Raw genomic sequence first — 20,575 nt, 5'->3', positions numbered from 1 at the left:
TCGAGGTGTGTTTCTACACTTGTTCATGTCCAGAGCACTTGAGGGTACGGTTCACGCTGAACCAGCTTCGTTTGGGAGCGAAGGATTGGTGGAAGTTTGTGACAGCTCATTTTACTCATGCAAAGCACACTGCCGTGACTTGGGAGAGGTTTACTGTGATGTTCCGAGACGAGTATGTTCCCCCGCTAGAGAGGGAACGGTTGGCCCAGGAGTTTATGTCCCTCAAGCAGAGGACAGAGCCAGTGACAGTGATTACGAGGATGTTCCATGAGAGATCAATGTTCTTCCCTGAGCACGTGTCTACCGAGCAGGCACGTATGAGCCGGTATTTGAGCATTCTGAGGAGGGATATTCGAGAGTTCGTGGCGAACTCGACTTATCGGTTATTTGCTGAGCTTCAGGCAAATGCCCGAAAGAGGGAGATTGAGCTGGAGACTCAGTCCAGAGAGGAGGTGGAGTCTCAGGGGAGGGATCAGCGACCGGCACAGTCTCAGTCGACAGCCAAGCGGGCTAAGCCCGTAGATTCAAGATCAGGGGGCCAAAATGGCCGCACATGTAGGAAGTGCGGCAAGGGTCATGAGGGGATATGTCGAGCGGGGTCTTGCTACAAGTGTGGCAAGGAGGGGCACATGGCGAAGGATTGCCCCAAGGGGTTTGCAGTCTTCTTTCACTGCAACCAGACCAGCCATCGGAAGGCTGAGTGCCCCCAGCTGCTTCAGGGATTTGTACCCGCTACTATACGAGCTATCGAGAGTCGGCCCGTGAAGGCCGAGGCGCCGAAGGTTCGTGGGAGAGCCTTCCAGATGACAGCGGAGGAGGTCCGCGCAGCACCTGATGTCGTGGCCGGTATGTATTCCTTTGTTTATTCTATTATGAGATATTTGTGCTTATAGTGTGATATGCGTAGGTACTTTTCTTGTGAGTTCTGTACCTGCCTTAGTGTTATTTGACTCGGGTGCGAGTCGATCGTTCGTATCATTAGCGTTTAGTCACCATATCAGTATCAGACGTGAGTCGTTGAGTCGACCTCTGAGAGTTTCTATAGCCGATGAGCGTGCCGTGTTTTCCACTGATGTGATCTGGGGATGTGTGCTCGAGATTTTTGGTGTTGAGTTTCCGATAGATCTGGTACCGATCGCGATGGGTGATGTCTGTGTCATTGTGGGCATGGACTGGTTGAGTCGGTACAGAGCGGTAATCGACTGCGAGCGTTAGTTGGTGACCATACGAGACCCTAGTGGGGGAATGCTTATAGTATATGGCGAGGGTACCCGATCTGGATCAGCTTTCTGCTCTGCTGCCCGAGCAAGACAGAGTTTACAGTAGGGTTGCATGGGTTTTCTGGCGTATGTGATGGGTACGCGGGTTACTGCTGAGAGACCGAGTTCTATCACTGAGGTTCCAATAGTGAGTGAGTTTCCGGATGTTTTTCCTGAGGAGTTACCGGGTGTGCCTCCCGAGAGGCAGGTAGAGTTCCGAATTGGTTTGATTCTGGGAGCGGCGCCTGTTGCCAAGGTACCTTATCGCCTTGCGCTGCCCGAGATGCAGGAGTTATCCTTGTAGCTTCAGGAGCTGTTGGGGAAGGGTTTTATCCGACTGAGTAGCTCGCCTTCGCCAATCCTTTTTGTCAAGAAAAAATATGGTTCACATCGGATGTGCATTGATTACCGGGAGTTGAACAAGCTGACGGTCAAGAACCGTTATCCACTTCCGAGGATCGACGATTTGTTCGATCAGTTGCAGGGTGCGTCTTGGTTTTCCAAGATCGATTTGAGGTCTGGATATCATCAGATGAGGGTTCGTGAGGTGGATATCCAGAAGACGGCCTTTAGAACTCGTTATGGGCATTACGAGTTCGTGGTGATGCCTTTTGGACTCACCAACGCACCAACGGCGTTCATGGATCTCATAAACCGGGTGTGCAGGCCTATGCTGGATCGATCGGTGATCGTGTTCATCGACGATATTTTGGTGTATTCGAGATCCAGAGAGCAGCATGAGGAGAATTTGAGAGAGATTCTTGGAGTATTGAGATCGGAGAGGCTTTATGCCAAATTCTCCAAGTGTTATTTCTGGTTACGAGAGGTCCAGTTCCTAGGACACCTCGTTAATCGGAATGTGATATTGGTCGACCCGGCCAAGATTGAGGCAATCATGCGATGGGAGGTGCCGACATCCCTATCCGAGATCAGGAGTTTTCTGGGATTGGCCGGCTATTATCGGAGATTTATCAAGGATTTCTCCAAGATTGCGGTTCCTCTCACCAGATTGACCTGGAAGGGCGTTACTTTTGTTTGGGGGCCTGAGCAGCAGACATCATTCGAGTGATTGGGCAGGTGTTCGAGTGTCACACCCCCAAGCCGGAATGGCGGAAACGCTCGGGGGCGAAGGACGTCATGCTCAGTATCATAATCATAGTGAAGAAAGTAAACACAACCATCATAAATATAATTTAAAAGGTTACATCGTTGCAAAAATACATGTTTCCAAATAAATTACATATGATGTCAAAATATTGCAAAAATCTACGCCGTAGCGTCTTGCCTTCAAAAATCTTGTGGTTACCTGTATTACTGAATACCTGAGAATACAAGTTGTTTTTGAAAGACTATCAACATTAAAGCTGGTGAGTTCATAAGCAATTTATGAATGAAAAATGAATGTTGTTCCTTAAAGTTTGTTACAAGTTTGTTTCCAGAAAATCCAATATTTTCTAAAATGTTTGTTGTAGTCTTAACTGAATCAAGACTTAGTATATGTAAGTAAATCGTCATACTTATGTGTGGTTTTATATTTAAATAAAACTCCTTTTTGTGGAATCCTTAAATCCCCGTGAACTGTGTATTTTATTAATTCCCCATGTGAGTTGTTATAACTATGCTAAAACTTGAAGGCCTCGTACTCGACGTTCTTCAGGTGTCGGAATGTTATGACATTTGTCACCCCAGACCTGCCGGTCTAGCTGTTGCAAGCAGCTTAGGTGCGGGTTTGTCAGACCCAATATAGATCTATACACAACTATCACGCTGTCCCTACAAGAGATTCTGGCTATAACTACAGGACTTTTCTGTTGTACTTAAGAGTACCCTGAAGGTGAATGTCTCACAAATTTATTCATTAACAAGTTCACGTAGTTTGTAATGAAATACCCGTTTTGTAAATCGATTATATTACTGTTTCTTTGTTAGACGAGGTGTTCAAACTATACCTATTATAGTTTATCAAGAGTTTTTATGTTTTAATGAAACCTTGTTATGCATGACTTTGTATTTCAATAAAAATGACATTGAAAATACTAAGTGTAAATCTTACACACCTTGCTCAGCATGTTACAAGGTGCGAATAACTCTTAAACTTGTTTACCCTTAACTGTCGCTGTTTTAGAGTATTTATAGAAAAATCATCGTAAGTCGAAAACTGAATCCGTAAACTCAGAGAGTTTGGAAAAAGAGTCTACTATATTCATAAAATTTCCTATAATTTTTGGTGGTCTCAAACCAGTGTGAAAATGTTCATCTTCACAACCTGGTCCGATTTTGTTGCTGCAATGATAGGCAGTTTTGTAAAAATCACCATAAATTGTAGAAACATCGTATGGAGATGTGCAAGTAGTAATTTTGAAGGTATAAACCTGAGCTATTTTTATATTAAACAGTTTTGAAAAATATTAAGTTTAAGTTGGGTAAAACAGTTCGTGAACAGGTCACAACGTTTCTGTTGTAAGCTGTCAAGTTAAGTTTTAAATATGTTTTGGTGTTTTAACTTGTATCCCCCCTAAAAACTAAAGAAAACTGGAAAATGTAGGGGGTATGAACTCACCTTGAGTGATTTCTCGAAGAGTGTAAGGTCAAAGACGAGGAGTATCAAGTCAAGAACACTTGATGAACACGTGAAAGTTTGGATGATCCTAAGAACGATTTTTGGTGTTAAAATGTGGGTAGATGATTCAAGGATGTTATGAAAACATGGAATAACACTTGAGTTTATATGAAATACTTACCAAAAAGTGAAGTAATAGCTCAAGAACTCCTTCAAAAAGTGGTTGGAAGTAGAGAGAAAAAGAAGCTTTCTTGAGGGGTAAGGGAAGTGTAAGTGTTTGATGGTGAAGGAAATGATCAAGGAAAACCAAGAAATCCTCCATGGATTTCCTTATATAGGAGATTGCTGGAGCAATTTGCAAGATTGATAGGATGTTTGCCTTGGTTTGTGTGATGTGGATAATATTGGGCTAATGAGGAGGTGACACATGGAAGGCAAGTGGGCACACTTGACCCACTTGGTATTCTAAGCAATTTTCTTTATTGTAAAATAATGATTTATAATTAATAAATCCTTGAGAAATGAATAAAATATGAGTTTAGGGGGTTTTAAATGATAAAAATATGAATTTGGTGAAAAATCCCCGTCAAAAACGTCAAAAACGGGCTTAACAGGCGAAAGTAGTCGAAAACCGGACAATAGGAGCGAACCTGCGAGGGGTTCGATTCTTTGGGGTTGAGGACCGAGAGTAGGGAGAAGGAACCGAAGGGAAGGCTCGGGTCCGAAGATGATGGGAGCGAAGGTGGGTCTCGGGTCCGAAGGAAGATGGAAGCGAAATGGACCGAAGGCTCGGTTCATTTCGGTTGTTGATGAGGTTCGGTTCGAGACTGCTGACTTCGGTTCTGAAGGGGACCTTCGGTCCTGAGAGGGTTCGGTCATAAGTAGCTTCGGTCCCAAAAGAGGTGTTTCGCTTCTTAGGGTTTCGGTTCCATTAGGGTTTCGGTCCTATAGGGTTGTTTTTCAATTTAACTTCCCGTTTTGAGTGATTTTTGGCCAAGTTAAGGGTCGGGATGACCCGGATGACTATAAAAAGTTGAGAGAGATTTGGGAGAGATTGATTTTTAGCTATTATTATTGTATAATCTCGCAATGCAAGGTTCGTGAACCCCGTTATGCTTTGTTTATGATTGTTTTAAGTCCCCAAAAGGGTCCATAGTCGTGTTTTGATGCATTTAACTCCCTTCTTAGGGTTTTATATTGTTAAACACATAAATTCTCCGAGACACTTGAATTCTTGACATACAAATGCACATATTTATAAATAGAATAACTTTTAATATAAAAGTACTAGTTAAGTTTGACCGGTTTGACTTGTTGACTTTGACTTTGACTTTGACTTGAAATTGACGGTTGTCACATTATCCACCCGTTAGAAGGAATTTCGTCCCGAAATTTGCATTTTGAGTGGGACATCAAGGGTTGGGGAGTATATGTGGATACTTTTGCTTCATTTGGTCCTCGCGTTCCCAAGTAAATTCGGGTCCTCGCTTGGCGTTCCAGCGGACCTTTACGATAGGAATGCGGCTTTGTTTCGTCGATTTGACCTCTCGATCCGTGATTTCAACAGGTTCCTCTACGAAGTGGAGGTTCTCATTGATCTCAATTTCTTCCAAAGGAATGACAAGGGTCTCATCAGACAAACATTTCTTTATGTTCGACACATGAAAGGTAGGATGACGTGGTTGAGTTCCTGTGGTAATCGTAGCTTGTATGCCACCGAGCCAATCTTGGCGAGGATTTCGAATGGTCTGATATACCTTGGATTTAGTTTCCCACGCTTTCCAAAATGTATTAATCCCTTCCAAGGTGATACTTTCAGTAGTACTCGATCCCCAACTTGGAACTCCAAAGGCTTCCGTCTCTTATCCGCGTAGCTCTTTTGTCGGTCTTGCAAAGCCTTCATTCGTTCTCGAATTTGGACGATCTTTTCGGTTGTTTCTCTTATGATCTACGGCCCAGTGAGTGTGCTGTTAGGAACTTGCCATCTTGCTAGTTGCGTATCGCCCACCTCAGCCCAGCACAGGGGTGATCTGCACTTACGGCCATAGAGGGCTTCGAACGGAGCAACTTTGATGCTAGTGTGATAACTATTATTGTATGAGAATTCGATAAGGGGTAAATGAGAATCCCAAGCCTTACCAAAGTCCATCACACAAGCTCTTAGCATGTCTTGTAACGTTTGAATGGTCCTTTCACTCTGCCCGTCGGTCTGTGGGTGGTAGGCTGCACTCATGTCCAGCCTAGTTCCCATAGCTTTCTGCAGCGACTGCCAGAACCGTGACGTGAACCGACTATCTCTATCGGAGATAATGGATATCGGTACTCCGTGAAGTCGCACGACTTCTTTAATGTAGATCCTTGTCAGTTTCTCCATTTTGTCGGTCTCCTTTATTGGTAGGAAGTGTGCGGATTTGGTTAATCTGTCGACGATTACCCAAATAGTGTCAAGTCCACTCGTTGCCTTAGGTAACTTGGTGATGAAATCCATTGTAATCCGCTCCCACTTCCACTCGGGTATCTCTGGCTGTTGAAGTAGTCCCGAGGGCTTCTGATACTCCACCTTAACCTTGGCGCAAGTCAGGCAGTTGCCCACAAAGGTAGCTATTTCGGCTTTCATGTTCGGCCACCAATACAGCTTGTTGAGGTCTAAGTACATTTTGTCTGAACCGGGATGCACAGAGTAACGGGTTTTATGATCTTCGTTCATGACAACGTCCCTGAATCCACCAAATTTTTTGGTGTCCAGATCCGGTTCATGAGACAACGAATCGTCATCCCTGACTTCAAGATTCTTGTCCATTCCTCTCAACGCTTCACCTGCCACGTTCTCTGGTTTTAAGGCTTCTTCCTGTGCCTCTTTCATTTGCGCGGAAAGGTGTGAATGGATGGTCATGGTTAATGCCTTAACTCGGCGGCCCGAGTATTCCTTTCTGCTCAATGCGTCTGCAACTATGTTGGCTTTTCCTGGGTGATAACGAATCTTACATTCGTAATCATTTAGCAATTCCACCCATCGTCTTTGCCTCATATTGAGTTCTTTTTGGTTGAGGATATGCTGAAGGCTTTTGTGATCGGTGAAGATAGTGCACTTAGTGCCGTAGAGGTAATGTCTCCAGATTTTTAGGGCGAAAACTACTGCTCCTAGTTCGAGATCGTGCGTCGTGTAGTTTACCTCGTGCGTCTTCAGTTGTCTTGAGGCGTAGGCAATGACTTTTCCTCGTTGCATTAACACACATCCTAGACCTTGGTTTGATGCATCGCAATAAACCACAAAGTCCTCAGTTCCATCTGGTAGGGACAAGATCGGAGCACTGCACAGGGTTCGTTTCAGTGTTTGGAACGTAACCTCCTGTTTATCCCCCAGACGAAAGTCACTCCTTTTTGAGTCAAGGTGGTGAGTGGTTTTGCAATTTTGGATAAGTTTTGAATGAACCTTCGATAGTAACCGGTGAGTCCTAAAAATTGTCGGATTTCTGTGGGTGTTCTTGGTGCTGCCCAGCTTTCGATTGCCTTGATCTTTGAAGGGTCCACATATATTCCTTCCTTGCTGACTACATGTCCGAAGAAATTCACTTCTCGAATCCAGAACTCGCACTTTGAGAATTTTGTGTACAATTTCTCTGCTCTCAGTGTCTCCAGGACTTGATGTAAATGCTGGCTGTGTTCTTCCTTACTTCGGGAGTAGACTAGTATATCATCGATGAAAACAATTATGAACTTGTCTAAGTAAGGTCGACACACCCGATTTATCTGGTCCATAAATGCCGCGGGTGCATTCGTTAAGCCGAAAGGCATCACTACAAACTCGTAGTGACCATAGCGCGTTCTGAAGGCTGTCTAGGGAATATCCTCCTCTTGAACTCGTAGTTGATGGTACCCTGATATAAGGTCAATCTTCGAGAAGAAACTTGCTCCTTGCAGCTGGTCAAAGAGGTCATCGATTCGAGGCAAAGGGTATCAGTTTTTAGTGGTGAGTTTGTTCAGTTCACGGTAGTCAATGCACATACGGAACGATCCATCCTTTTTCTTGACGAACAAGACCGGTGCTCCCCAAGGCGAGAAGCTTGGCCTAATAAAACCTTTGCTTAGCAGTTCATTCAATTGACTAAACAATTCCTGCATTTCGGTTGGGGCTAGCCGGTATGGCGATTTGGCTACAGGGGTAGCTCAAGGAATTAGGTCGATTCGGAATTCGACTTGTCTAGCAGGGGGCACTCCTGGAAGGTCTTCTGGGAATATGTCGGGGAAATTACAGACCTCCGAAATGTCTTTGATGTTTTCCACTTCTTGTTTCTTGCCTACGACGTGGGCTAGAACGGCATGGTACTCCTTGCGGAGATACTTTTGAGCCTTTACACAAGAGATGATCTGAAAGTTTGAGCTAGGTTTGTCGCCATAGACGACGAGGGTTTCGCCATTTGGCAGATTAAGGCGAACGGCCTTTTCGTGACATAGGATTTCAGCATGGTGAAGGCATAACCAATCCATGCCAATGATGACATCAAAAAATTTTATGGTGACCGACATAAGGTCGATTTGGAAAGAGTGATTGTTTAAGGTGAGGGTACACCGGGTGTAAATGTCGTTAGTGTTCTCTGTTTTTCCGTTAGCCATTTCTACGGTTAATGTGTCTTTTAGTGTTTGTGGTTTTTGTTTAAGCAAACATTTAAATTGATGGCTCACGAAGCTTTTCTCTGCGCCACTATCGAAAAGAATGCATGCGTATGTATTGTTGAGGAGAAATGTATCGGTGACCACTGTTGGATCTGTTACTACTTCCTTATGACCTTTCGCCAGAACTCTGCCCACTTCACCAGGGTTGGGGTTTCTTGCCTTTGGGTAGTTCCGCTTGAAGTGTCCTGCTTCTCCACAGCCATAGCAGGTTCGACTTGCTCCGACATTGGTAGCTTGTGCGTTTTGTTGGACTGGAGCTTTACAAAATCGAGCGGTGTGCCACTTTTTGTTGCAGTTGGTGCAATGCATTTCACGGCATGCGCCGTTGTGGTGAAAGTTGCACTTGTTGCACTTGGGTAGGTTCCCGGCGTATTGCCTTATCGGAGTCGGGGTGGCAGTGGTTGTGGCAGCGTCCACATCAACCACTTGTTGCTTTTTGGCAAGGTCTTGAGCAGGTTGACCCTTCTTCTTGTTCCAGAACTTCCTTTTGTTGTTTCCCCCTTTCGCTTGCTCGGGGGTGGTTGTCACAGTGCCATGGCTGGCTTTATGGTTGATGAGTTGCTGTGCCAGTTCTTTGGCACTGTCAAAGGTAGTTGGCTTTGAGGCCAACAGACTTTCCTTGAAGTTGGGGAGATAGTCCCCATATGTATCTTTCCACCTTTTTGCTTTCCGGAGTAACCATCCCGGGACACAACATGGCTAGATCGCTAAACCTTAAGGTATAAGATAGGATGTCAGAGCCTGTCATTTTGAGACCCCAAAGTTCTTCTTCCAACTTCTGTATCTCGCCCCTTGGGCAGTACTCCTTCATCAACATGGTTTTCAGGTCTTCCCATGTTATCGAATTAGCCACCGGAAGTGTCAACGCTTTGACGTGGCCATTCCACCAGGTGAGGGCCCTTTCAGAGAATGTGCATGCTGCAAATTTGACCTTGCTGGCTTCAGGGCATGCACATATTTCGAAGATGGATTCGGTTTTCTCGAACCATTGCAACAACGCTATGACACCTCCGCTTCCATTGAAGGTTTTGGGTTTCGCATTTGTAAAGTCTTTGTAGGTACACTCTCTTGAGTGCCCCTGGCTGTCCCCGTGGTTAGAATTTGTGGCACCATTACCCGCACCACCCGCATTATTGGTGCTGATTTGGGACATTGCGGCTGTCACGACAGCCTGGAACATTACTGGATCGAATTGAGGGGGTGGTGGTGGTAGTGGCACTGCAGTTCCTGCGGCGCTGGCACGTCTAGGATTTCTACGAGGTGGCATTTTCTGCCATATCAAGAATGAAAAGACAATAAGTCTTTGATGACACTCACAAGTCGAGGGTTAGAACTAAACATTATTAGTTCTTAATATGCATCATAATTCCGACTTGTAAATATATTGTAAGAATCCATTCATACTAGAGGTCTATAAATAATGAAATATAGACTTTATGAATTTTGATAGTTTTGATTCACATGAACTGTCTGTGATAGAATCCATACCGGGCCCATCCATCAATCGTTTTATGTATAATATGTATATATAATTAAGATTAAATAAACTTTCGAATCTAATGGGTCTGCCCTGGGCCCACAACCAAACAAGGAACATGATCCAAGGCGGAACCACCATTTCTAGGTCGACACGGTCTTAATTATATATAACTTTGATTTATACATCAATCAATCATAGATTGACCACCAGTAAATTTGATATGAAAATAACCCATGTTATGAACTTGATGTAATGTTTCCAATAAAACAAATAGCGCGTCAATTTAATTGATATAACTTAGTATACAATATTTGGGAAAATTTGACCCTACAAGGGGTCTATGCTACATCAATGTATGGAAAATGTTTGACCGCCTAACAGATCCCGGAAGTGTAAACACTTAGATCCCGAGATCGGACATAAAATACTGGAAAATAATAGTAATATTTATCCGCAAAACTAGATTAAACTGAAGCGAGCAGTGCAAACACTACTTGCGGCGGTTGAAGCTCTGAGGATCACGAAGTGAAGACACGGAGTTCCTTGTTTCCCTCATTTCAGCTCTGGATTCTGCCGCTTGGCGTGCTGCTTCTGCCAGACGTCCCTCTAGAGTGGCTCGGTGTTCTCGGAGTTCGGCTCGGGTCGCGGCCATTTCCTGTCGAAGAACCTCGGTGCAGTCTCGAGTCCGATCATGGTCATCATCCAACCGGTGAAGGCGAATGGAGTTGACTTGGCTGGTGGCGTCAACTTCCATGAGGTGGCGGGTGTTTATCCTTGTTTGCTCCTCGTGGCGTGCGACACGGTGAACAATGATAGGAAGGGCTCTGTCGGCTGACCCTCCTCTGCTGAGGTCGTAAAAACCTCGTTGCATGCCACAGGGAGGACGTTGACCTTGCTCTCAGCTCCATCTATGTATAGTTTCGGCCCACTGGGGCGTCGGGCCCTGGAAGTGTTGCGGAGGGATAGGGGTAGGGTGTGGGTTGTAAACCTCGGGTTCTGAGTCGGTTCCATCTGAGTCTTATTCCTCTTCACCGTCTACTGATTCTTCCTCTTCCATTGGCTCCTCATCCTCCATGGGTTCTTCTTCTTCCATGGGTTCCTCTTCGGAATCTTCCTCTGGGTCTTCCACAATCCAACCGGCATTCCCTTGGTTGGGGAAGTAGGGATCACCCGACAAGTGAAATCCTGCCATCGCGCCTGTACGAGAATAGGGATAAGAATGATATCGTGAGAAATTTTGGTTTAAGAAGTTATTTATTGCAATTTATAATATGATTATTACGATTTTTGTGTTAAATACTCCTATAGTATTTTTATGTTTGATTCTCGAGGTTTTTGGGTAAGTCGAAGACTTGTTGCTCATGATGATTCTTCTTCGGCATACGTTGGTCATACCTTGGCTAAGTATAGTTGATCAGGCTATATTTATCCAAGATCTGATTACATACCCCGAAGCTGGATCATGGTGTTCAACTTGTCTCAATACTCTTATGTTATTGCTATTATGATACTGAATTAATGAGTGCGATTGTACGTATACTTTGATAAAAATACAAATTTTTATTTTTAAGGTACTTTTGAAAAGCTACGTCAGAGAATTTTTGTCCCGTTGTATTTATAGTTTGTATATCTTACGTGGTTCGATATACTTAGTTCACTATAAACAAAGCTCTGATACCAATCTGTCACACCCCCAAACCGGAACGGCGGAAACGTTCTGGCGCGGAGGACGTCATGCTCAGTATCATAACCATAGTGAAGAAAGTAAACACGACCATCATAAATATAATTTAAAAGGTTACATCGTTGCAAAAATACATTTTTCCAAATAAATTACATATGATGTCAAAATATTGCAAAAATCTGCGCCTTAGCGTCTTTCCTTCAAAAATCTTGTGGTTACGTGTATTACTGAATACCTGAGAAAACAAGTTGTTTTTGAAAGAGTATCAAAATTAAAGCTGGTGAGTTCATAAGCAATTTACGAATGAAAAATGAATGTTGTTCCTTAAAAGTTTGTTACAAGTTTGTTTCCAGAAAATCCAATATTTTCTAAAAGGTTTGTTGTAGTCTTAACTGAATCAAGACTTAGTATATGTAAGTAAATCGTCATACTTATGTGTGGTTTTATATTTAAATAAAACTCCTTTTTGTGGAATCCTTAAATCCCCGTGAACTATGTGTTTTGTTAATTCCCCATGTGAGTTGTTATAACCATGCTAAAACTCGAAGGCCTCGTACTCGACGTTCTTCAGGTGTCGGAATGTTATGACATTTGTCACCCCAGACCTGTCGGTCTAGCTGTTGCAAGCAGCTTAGGTGCGGGTTTGTCAGACCCAATATAGATCTATACACAACTATCACGCTCTCCCTACAAGAGATTCTGGCTATAACTACATGACTTTTCTGTTGTACTTAAGAGTACCCTAAAGGTGAATGTCTCACAAATTTATTCATTAACAAGTTCACGTAGTTTGTAATGAAATACCCGTTTTGTAAATCGATTTTATTACCATTTCTTTGTTAGACGAGGTGTTCAAACTATACCTATTATAGTTTATCAAGAGTGTTTTATGTTTTAATGAAACCTTCTTATGCATGACTTTGTATTTCAATAAAAATGACATTGAAAATACTAAGTGTAAATCTTACACACCTTGCTCAGCATGTTACAAGGTGTGAATAACTCTTAAACTTGTTTACCCTTAACTGTCGCTGTTTTAGAGTATTTATAGAAAAATCATCGTAAGTCGAAAACTGAATCCGTAAACTCAGAGAGTTTGGAAAAAGAGTATAATGTATTCATAAATTTTCCTATAATTTTTGGTGGTCTCAAACCAGTGTGAAAATGTTCATCTTCACAACCTGGTCCGATTTTGTTGCTGCAGTGATAGGCAGTTTTGTAAAAATCACCATAAATTGTAGAAAAAAATCGTATGGAGATGTGCAAGTAGTCATTTTAAAGGAATAAATCTGAACTATTTTCATATTAAACAGTTTTAAAAAATATTAAGTTTAAGTTGGGTAAAACAGTTCGTGAACAGGTCACAACTTTTCTGTTGTAAGCTGTCAAGTTAAGTTTTAAATATGTTTTGGTGTTTTAACTTGTATCCCCCCCTAAAAAGTAATGAAAACTGGAAAATGTAGGGGTATGAACTCACCTTGAGTGATTTCTTGAAGAGTGGAAGGTCAAAGACGAGGAGTATCAAGTCAAGAACACTTGATGAACACGTGAAAGTTTGGATGATCCTAAGAACGATTTTTGGTGTTAAAATGTGGGTAGATGATTCAAGGATGTTATGAAAACATGGAATAACACTTGAGTTTAGATGAAATACTTACCAAAAAGTGAAGTAATAGCTCAAGAACTCCTTCAAAAAGTGGCTAGAAGTAGAGAGAAAAAGAAGCTTTCTTGAGGGGTAAGGGAAGTGTAAGTGTTTGATGGTGAAGGAAATGATCAAGGCAAACCAAGAAATCCTCCAGGGATTTCCTTATATAGGAGGTTGCTGGAGCAATTTGCAAGATTAATAGGATGTTTTCCTTGGTTTGTGTGATGTGGATAAGATTGGGCTAATGAGGAGGTGACACATGGAAGGCAAGTGGGCACACTTGACCCACTTGGAATTCTAAGCTATTTTCTTTATTGTAAAATAATGATTTATAATTAATAAATACTTGAGAAATGAATAAAATATGAGTTTAGGGGGTTTATAATGATAAAAATATGAATTTGGTGAAAAATCCCCGTCAAAAACGTGAAAAACGGGCTTAACAGGCGAAAGTAGTCGAAAACCGGACAATAGGAGCGAACCTGCGAGGGGTTCAGTTCTTTGGTGTTGAGGACCGAGAGTAGGGAGAAGGAACCGAAGGGAAGGCTCGGGTCCGAAGATGATGGGAGCGAAGGTGGGTCTCGGGTCCGAAGGAAGATGGAAGCGAAATGGACCAAAGGCTCGGTTCATTTCGGTTGCTGATGAGGTTCGGTCCAAGACTGCTGACTTCGGTTCTGAAGGGGACCTTCGGTCCTGAGAGGGTTCAGTCATAAGTAGCTTCGGTCCCAAAAGAGGTGTTTCGCTTCTTAGGGTTTCGGTTCCATTAGGGTTTCGGTTCCATTAGGGTTTCGGTTCCATTAGGGTTTCGGTCCTATAGGGCTGTTTTTCAATTTAACTTCCCGTTTTGAGTGATTTTTGGCCAAGTTGAGGTTCAGGATGACCCGGAGGACTATAAAAAGTTGAGAGAGATTTGGGAGAGATTGATTTTTAGCTATTATTATTGTATAATCTCGCAATGCAAGGTTCGTGAACCCCGTTATGCTTTGTTTATGATTGGTTTAAGACCCCAAAAGGGTCCATAGTCGTGTTTTGATGCATTTAACTCCCTTCTTAGGGTTTTATATTGTTAAACACATAAATTCTCCGAGACACTTGAATTCTTGACATACAAATGCACATATTTATACATAGAATAACTTTTAATATAGAAGTACTAGTTAAGTTTGACCGGTTTGACTTGTTGACTTTGACTTTGACTTTGACTTGAAATTGATGGTTGTCACACCGAGTTTGTGACGGATAGCCGAGGACTCATGACTTTCCGAGGGAGGATTTGGTGCCCTATACAGGAGGAGCTCGGCATATACTGATGGAGGAGGCGCATAGATCGAGGTTCTCGATCCATCCCGGGGGTACTAAGATGTATTTAGACCTGAAGAGAGACTATTGGTGGCCCTGTATGAAGAGGGATGTTACTTGGGTAGTTGAGAGGTGATTGACCTGCCGCCGGGTCAAGGCAGAGCACCAGCGTCCTCATGGTCCATTGCAAACTCTTGAGATTCCCCAGTGGAAGTGGGAACAAATCTCGATGGACTTTATCACCACGTTGCCAAGGACTGCGCGAGGAGTCGACGCGATTTGGGTGATTGTGGACCGAATGATGAAGAGTGCTCACTTCCTTGCTATTAGTGAGAGCTCTTCTGCGGAGAGATTAGCTAAGATCTATGTGAGAGAAGTGGTAGCGCGTCATGACGTGCCAGTCTCGATAGTGTCGGATCGGGACGTGCGTTTTACTTCTAGGTTTTGGAAGAAGTTTCATGAGGAATTGGGCACACGCTTGCATTTCAGTACTGCGTATCACCCACAAACAGATGGGCAGAGCGAGCGAACGATTCTGGCGCTTGAGGACATGTTGCGGGCATGTGTCATGGACTTCGGGGGAAGTTGGGACACCTACATACCACTGAATGAGTTTTCCTACAACAACAGCTATCATTCGAGTATTGGTATGCCTCCCTTTGAGCTTCTGTATGGGAGAAGGTGTTAGACTCCCATTTGTTAGGGAGAAGTGGGACAGCGAGTGATGGGTGGCATGGAGATAGTACTGAAAACAACCGAGCAGATCCAGTAGGTCAGACAGAGGCTTCTGACGGCACAGAGTCGCCAGAAGAGTTATGCGGACTGGCGACGGTCCGAGCTAGAGTTTCAGGTCGGAAATTTTGTGCTCCTGAAGGTATCCCCATGGAAAGGGATAATCCGATTCCGGAAGCCGGGTAAGCTGGGACCGCAATACATCGGTCCTTTCAGAGTGACCGCCAAAGTGGGCAGGGTAGCATACCAGTTGGAGCTACCTGCGGAGTTTAGCCAGATCCATAACACCTTCCACGTGTCCCAGTTGAGGAAATGTGTGGCCGATGAGACGACAATAGTACCACTGGAGGACATTCAGGTAGATGCGAGCCTGAACTACATTGAGAGGCCGATCGCGATTCTAGATCGAAAGGTAAAGGTTCTGAGGAACAAGGAAGTGCCCCTAGTTTAGGTCCAGTGGCAACATCGGGAGGGGTCCGAGTTGACTTGGGAGCCGGAGTCAGAAATGCGGGAGCAGCATCCTGAGCTATTTACTGAGCATGACTTCGAGGGCGATGTCTGATTCTAGTGGGGGAGAATTGTAACATCCGGATTCCCAGGTATAATATTTTATTATTTAATTTGAGATTTGTGGAGTGACTCGACGAGTTGGTGCCTCAACTCGTCGAGTAGAATCACGACTAGTGACGTGGATTAATGAATGGACTCGACGAGTCTGTGAGGCGACTCGCCGAGTCAGCGCTGCTGAAGGAAACCCTAAATTCTCGGGCTTGCGGCCTATTTCAGGGCACTTATAGCCTCCATTTCGTCTCACCAGAACCCTTACACCCTTGAGAGAAACCCTAACGTCCATAGTGAGCTAGAGTGGTGAGGATAGCTAATCTTGTGTTCATTTTGGCTCATTTCCTTGAAGAGGAAGGAAGGTTCTTCAAAGATCAAGAAGGAAGGGCCAGTGAATCTGTTTCTTCTTCATCTGAAGCTTGAGATCGACGTAAAAAGCTTTTACCTTTCTTGTAGGATGATTAGATCTCATGTTCTTGAGATTTAGGGCTTGTAACACCTTCTTGACGGGGCTATGGATGCATCAAGCCCCTTTTCGAGTTTAGACTTCAGATCTGGACCTTGTGAGGTCCAGAGAGTCCAAAAGTTTAGAGCCTTAGTGAATCAACCAAGGAGTTTTGTGTTTTGGAAGCATTAATGGAGTAGTGATGGCATATAGAGCAATATATGCCATGCATGGTCATCAAGATCGAACCTTTACGTGACTTTTGGGTATAGGGAGGCTAGATCTAGAGGTTGGAGTTGCAGATCTGACCTCAGGTGTCCAAATGAGAAATCCGAATGAGTCAACTGGCCGAGTCTATGAGATGACTCGACGAGTCGGAGGGGGTTGCCCCAGCGTTTTGGACCCAATGACAACTCGTCGAGTTGGGGGTCAACTCGACGAGCTGAGTGAAACCCTAGGAAGAGCTCTAAGGATACAAGTGGACTCGGCGAGTCACAAGAGTGCACTCGACGAGTCAGGTCAACTCTGACTGTTGACTCGTATGGACTTGTGTTGACTTTATAGTTGGGTCAAATATGAGCATTTGAGACAAGGAAAGGGTAAAATGATCTTTTACCCATTCCAAGGGTTAGAAAGAGTGTAAGAGAACTTTTGGTGTATTTGAGTAAGAGTGGCATATTGATTAGAGATACTTATCTAATATGTTAGGCGGAGGCTAGATCGAGGATTTCGAGCACGAGATTTTACTAGCTAGCTTTCGAGGTGAGTCTCCTCACCATACTTTACCTAGAGTGGTATCTATGTGTGACCAGAGGGTCTATTGTGTTTATTTAAGTACTGTGATATTACTGCATTATGTCTATGTGATTTATGCTATGCGTTATTCAGAGTTTACAGAGTTAGGACCGGAGTGTCCACAGAGTTAGCACCGGAGGGTCCATCAGAGTTGTGGGACTGGAGGGTCCCACTAAGACACATTGACCGGAGGGTCTTGCAGAGTTATAGCCTCGAGTGGCTAATGTGTTGTATGTGGTATTTTAGGGAACTCAGTAAGCTTTATGCTTACCGTGTTACGTGTTATGTGTTTCAGGTACTCCAGAGGATCGCGGGAAGGTACCGACTTGATTGTACACACCTGTTCGAGATTATGTTGAGGATTCTGGGATTTGACTTTTGTTGTGGATTTATGTTGACTTTGAGACACTTATGATTTTTATGAAATATAATATATGAGTTTTATGTGATTTAAAAAAAAAAAAAAATTGGTTTGAAAAAAATTACGTCGTTACAATAGGTATAGTTTGTGGAATACTACTCTAGTTCACTACTACAAGGATACACTATTAAAATAATTATTTAATTATAATTATTTGGTATTACAAAGTACATCACTACATGATAATACAAACGATTACTAATACAAGAGAACACTATAACACTATGCGTAAACTAGTTAATACAGGATTGTGAGACACTACTTCATTGTACCCCCATGGTACAGGTTCAAGTCCTATAAATTATAATCAGAGTCCCCCGAACGGAGAGCGTGAGATTTGTGTATAGATCTATACGGGACTGACAATCCCACACCCAAACTGCTAGCTACAGGTAGGCAGGCATGCTTGGGGATGACAAATGTCATAAAATACCGACGCCTGAAGAACGTCGTAGAGGCCACTAGGTCATATTAGCATGGTTATATGAAACTCACAATAGTATCAACTAAAACAATGTTTACGGGATTAACACTACTTCATAGGTTTTATTTTAGTAATAAGACCACACAACTTTTCAAGAAACAGGAAACATACAATTCAGGAGGGACCTATAATGTTAACTTTATGAATTCTTATTTTATGAGTGAAAGGTTATTTATATTTATAGGGTCCGATAGGTAGTAGGATGGATGATTTCCGCTTCATTCCCTGTTCCTTGTTTGGTTGTGGGCTTAGAGCGGATTCACATAGTTTACTATCTATTCGATCTTGGTTATACATGACCTGTATACACTAAGTAATCATAGGGGGAAACGGGTATGGGTAAGGTCACTATATACAACTACAATACACTATTTTCTAGTACAAACATTCTTTTCTGAAAGAACGTATAACAAGGTACATGCATACAAAAAGGGTTGCATTACAAACACATCCATATTACATTACTTTTCCTAGTACGAGTCAACATAATTTACATTTCACTACATCAGAAAATATAGGATTTTCTGGAAGAATATATTACATTTCAAAAAGAACCATTACTGTTAACTCTATAAGTACCTAGTGAATACGTAGGGATATATACAATGAAGATCCGACAGACAGTGGAATGTGTGATTTCTGCCTCATTTCTTGTTCCTTGTTTGGTTGTGGTCTTAAGGCAGAACCACACAGTCGATTGTCTGCTCGATCCAAATTGTATATAACTTGTATTCACTAAGTACTCGTAGAAGGAACTAGCATGGGTCACATTTCTTACATTCATTACATCAGAAAATATAGGATTTTCTGGAGAAACACACGAAGGTTTTCAAGTAACAAAGAACATGTTTTCTAAAACAAAATGCTTATGAACCTACCAACTTTAATGTTGACACTATCAATACCACTTGTATTCTCAAGGTACTAGTAGACAGGTACTCGCGCATAGTAGCTTTAAGTCTTTATTTTGCTAATTACTTTCGGAGTCAATCTTATGTGATTTGAATACAATGTAAACACTATATTATTAATACAATGGTTGTTGTTGCTTTGATTACTATTAATCAATTGTTGTGATACTATACATGACGTCCTCCGCCCCCGACCCTTTCCGCCATTACAGTTTGGGGATGTGACACAATTCATCAGACCTAGCAGTTCTCCGTGGGGAGCGCCGATTTTGTTCGTCAAGAAGAAGGATGGTTCACACTGGATGTGCATTGATTACTGGGAGTTGAACAAGCTAACGGTGAAGAACCGTTATCCCCTCCCACGGATTGATGACCTATTTGATAAGTTTCATGGTGCATCTTGGTTCTCCAAGATAGATCTGAGGTCTGGGTATCATCAGGTCAGAGTGAGAGAGGAGGACGTGGATAAGACCGTGTTTTGGACTCGTTATAGGAATTACGAGTTCGTGGTGATGCCATTTGGGATCACTAATGCGCCATCAGTATTCATGGATTTGATGAATCGGATGCTCGACCGTTCCCTTATTGTGTTCATTGATGACATCTTGGTGTATTCCAAGACTAGAGAGCAACATGGGGATCATCTTCGCGAGCTTCTAGGGGTTTTGAGGCGAGAATGGCTTTATGCTAAGTTATCGAATTGCAAGTTTTGGTTACGAGAGGTCGAGTTCCTTGGGCACCTCGTTAACCAGGATGGGATTTTGGTCGATCCGGCCAAGATCAAGGCCGTGATGCAGTGGGAGGTTCCAAGATCTCCCTCAGATATCAGGAGTTTCTTGGGTTTGTCAAAGTACTATCGGAGATTCATTCAGGATTTCTACAAGATTGCGATACCCCTTAGTCGTCTGAAGAGGAAGGGGGTGGATTTCCGATGGGGCCCTGAGGAGCAGACAACGTTTGAGACCCTTCGGCAGAGGTTATGTGAGGCCCCGATTTTGACCCTTCTAGAGGGAATTGAGGACTTTGTGGTATTCTGTGATGCATCCGTCACCGGTTTGGGGTCAATCCTCATGCAGATAGGACAGGTGATTTCTTATGCTTCACGGCAGCTGAAGACGCACGAGACGCGATATCCAACCCATGAAGAAGGATGGTTCACACTGGGGAGCGCCGATTTTGTTCGTCAAGAAGAAGGATGGTTCACACTGGATGTGCATTGATTACCGGGAGTTGAACAAGCTAACGGTGAAGAACCGTTATCCCCTCCCACGGATTGATGACCTATTTGATAAGTTTCATGGTGCATCTTGGTTCTCCAAGATAGATCTGAGGTCTGGGTATCATCAGGTCAGAGTGAGAGAGGAGGACGTGGATAAGACCGTGTTTTGGACTCGTTATAGGAATTACGAGTTCGTGGTGATGCCATTTGGGATCACTAATGCGCCATCAGTATTCATGGATTTGATGAATCGGATGCTCGACCGTTCCCTTATTGTGTTCATTGATGACATCTTGGTGTATTCCAAGACTAGAGAGCAACATGGGGATCATCTTCGCGAGCTTCTAGGGGTTTTGAGGCGAGAATGGCTTTATGCTAAGTTATCGAATTGCAAGTTTTGGTTACG

At 43.2% G+C, this 20,575-nt stretch overlaps 1 pseudogene; it reads left to right on the top strand.

Moving 5' to 3' along the window:
- LOC145111226 (protein SPA1-RELATED 2-like) overlaps positions 1-20,575 on the top strand; it is a 71,424-nt pseudogene that overhangs the window by 25,287 nt on the left and 25,562 nt on the right.

This window comes from Lactuca virosa, chromosome 5 (genome assembly GCF_052849685.1).
Source record: "Lactuca virosa cultivar CGN04683 chromosome 5, Lactuca_virosa_CGN04683_v6, whole genome shotgun sequence".
NCBI lineage: Eukaryota > Viridiplantae > Streptophyta > Magnoliopsida > Asterales > Asteraceae > Lactuca > Lactuca virosa.
The sequence above is the reverse complement of the archived record's forward strand: the minus strand, read 5'-3'. Positions and strand labels throughout refer to the sequence as shown.